This window comes from Bactrocera latifrons, unplaced genomic scaffold, assembly GCF_001853355.1.
Source record: "Bactrocera latifrons isolate USDA-ARS-PBARC rearing strain unplaced genomic scaffold, ASM185335v1 scaffold_17, whole genome shotgun sequence".
Classification (NCBI taxonomy): Eukaryota; Metazoa; Arthropoda; class Insecta; order Diptera; family Tephritidae; genus Bactrocera; species Bactrocera latifrons.
In genome coordinates this window covers 1297247-1299987 of record NW_017535185.1, presented here as the reverse complement: position 1 = coordinate 1299987, position 2741 = coordinate 1297247, and the positions used below count along the sequence as shown (strand labels likewise).

At 31.8% G+C, this 2741-nt stretch overlaps 1 protein-coding gene and 1 long non-coding RNA gene across 3 annotated transcripts in view; one reads left to right on the top strand and one right to left on the bottom strand.

Annotated features, from left to right (window-relative positions):
• LOC108966784 (cysteine-rich motor neuron 1 protein) overlaps positions 1-2741 on the top strand; it is a 378691-nt gene that overhangs the window by 150263 nt on the left and 225687 nt on the right. The window lies entirely within an intron of this gene.
• Positions 1-2741, bottom strand: part of LOC108966787 — an 83347-nt gene that overhangs the window by 76850 nt on the left and 3756 nt on the right. Inside the window, exon 2 of the long non-coding RNA XR_001993215.1 lies at positions 2589-2710. This is a non-coding gene — a long non-coding RNA (uncharacterized LOC108966787). The remainder of the gene's footprint in view (positions 1-2588; positions 2711-2741) is intronic.

The window sequence follows — 2741 nt, the reverse complement described above, 5'->3', positions numbered from 1 at the left end:
AGTTAATGTCGAGATTAATTAAAATTTAATTAATTAAAAGTAAATATTCTTAAAATATTTGATCGTAAAAGTATGTATATCTCCATCTTCAATATGCTCACTTAAATTCATGCTGCTATAGTTCGCCAGCGTTCCCAAAGGTTAACCATTTCCAGCATATTCTTTTTTCAATACACAATTTCAGTAATTATTATTTGCCAAATTTTTGCGCAAATTTTTAAACTGTCATTTCGTTATATTAATTAATTCTCAATTTATTGACGATATCAGCGCATAAGCACTACCACAAACAAGCGCAAGCCCACAGTCAACAAAACCACAACCAGCGAATAACCTCCAGCAACAACAACAATACAAACCATATGAGAAATTTAATTAAGAAAAAATGCAAAAATTAAAAACTAAATAAAAAATCCAGTGAACTTCTTCTACGCGCCAAAAATTACAGTATTATTGAAACATAAACTCACACATACTCGTACACACATATGAATACGCGTGTACTGTCAAAAATGCATATGTGTGTTTATTGTTGTACTCTTGTTAATGTTTTTTTTTTTGTAAGTTTTTTTGTTGTTTGCAGGTCTCGCTGCTGTCGTGATTGTTGCTAGGCATATTGATCAATCGATTGCCAATTATTGGTCGTCATAAATACAAATGAATGTTTGTAAGTACATATGGGTGTATTGTTTGTCGTATGGTGCAGAAAAAATATCTACCAATATATTTACACAAGTGTATATTTCATTCGTGTGTAAAGAACGTATTCACATTCATATCCAAATATCGTATAAAAATAATATACACATATACATATATACACGGCGCAATGGCCTGTTGCTATGAACATGTTATTAGAGGCACTTCAATTACAAAATATATTCAGAAATTTGTCAACACATCGAAAAAGCAGTCAACGGTGAAAATTGTTGTTTCTTAACACAATTCAGTGAAGAGGAAAAGCATGGCTTTATTCGGCAATAATTATGGATTATTATGTTTGTTACCAGCAATATTTATTAAAATGAACTTTTTCGCCTTGACAGAAAGGTACTCTTGAACATCTTAACATTTTTTAATAAACATAATGATATTTCCGCTTTTATATTCATACACATAATTAGAGATACAAACTTTTGGTCAAGATTTTATCTTCGAAAATAACCCCGGAGTAGTAAAACTTGATAGGCTCAGGGCGATTTTCCTTCAAAATGTGATATATTTTGGTTTATATGCTTGTATGGTGAGAAAGAAATATGACAAGTTTTGCAATAATCCATTTTTTTTTCGAGAAAATCTGTAAAGCCTTGTAGTTTTACCAGAACTTTTTATTACTTACAACATATTTTTTCAAATATAATTAAGTTCTATCAACATATGATATGATTGATTGCCCCTTCTGAAAGCAATAACAGTGTGGTCTTGTTATATTCTATCCCCAAGTAGTATGCGAATGTCTCTATAAAGTGTGTTGATTGGTCGATTCACAATACTGCAAAATTTAGCAAATAATACCTTTAGTACCATATGGCGGTTTAAAACTATCAAAATGTAAAGCTGCGAGAATTTAACATTTATTATTAAGACAACACTCTTAAAACAATCCAAAAAGTTTACCGAAAGTACACTTATGGTCATTCAGTGTTATCAAAAACACAATCCAACAAGTGGTACAAAGCCTTCAAAGATGCTCGAGTGATCGTTGAAGATATTCAACCTTCGAATGATGAAAATATTAAAAATGTGAAAGATATGTTGCTTGAAAGTCATCAGGCAAGTGTTAGAGAGATGGCAAGAGAGCTTGAGTACCGCGTTCTTGCCCGACTCGTTTCGATAAAAACGAGTACCGTAAACAGGTCTCTTTCGACAAGCTTGATCGTGCGAATCCCGATCCCACATTCATGAGGAGCATTATAACTGCCGATGAGACATGGATTTATGAGTTTGACATGCAAACAAGTCAAGAATCATCTTAATGGATCGGGAAAACAAGCCGAAACCAAAACAATCACGCCAAGTCCGCTCAAAAATCAATGTTGTTTGCTGCACCATAAATTTGTCCCGGCGAGACAGACGGATTTATGTTTAGCCGTATTTAGGCTATAGCGTGAAAATATCCGGCGAAAACGGTCAGAATTGTGGAAGAAAAATTCATATATTTTTCACGAAAAAAATCCATCCTGGCATCGAGCCACAAATACCATCGATCAACCACAGTTTTCAACAAAATTGGCTCCGTGTAATTTTTCCTTGTTCCCCAAAATTGCTTATGAAAAGGGTTTCGCGAACCAGAAATATTTTTAATTGAATTGTTAAGAAATATCGTTGGCATAATTGTATCTGCTGCGAATTACCTTTAAGGCGACAAAATAAATGTTGATGAATAATTAAATATTTTGCGCTATTTACAATCTCGAGGTATTTTTTTTAACAATCAAATTTCAGAAAATTGTTTTGGAATTTCAATTACTTACAAAAATGCACATTTTAATAAAAAATATAAAAATTAAATAAATATTTTATTTACTATATACATATGTGTATGTTCATATATATGATAGGGTTAAATCTATGGTTCATAAGCTTACCGATTATTGCAGTAACCTGTTTTCGGTTATCACTTATTGACTCCCGTTTCCAACATAATATTTATTTCTACCACTATTTCACATTCATCCGAGTAAATTCAATTTTTATAATGCAGCAAAACCTAGCAAATAATTTGAAAAAATTAAAATTAT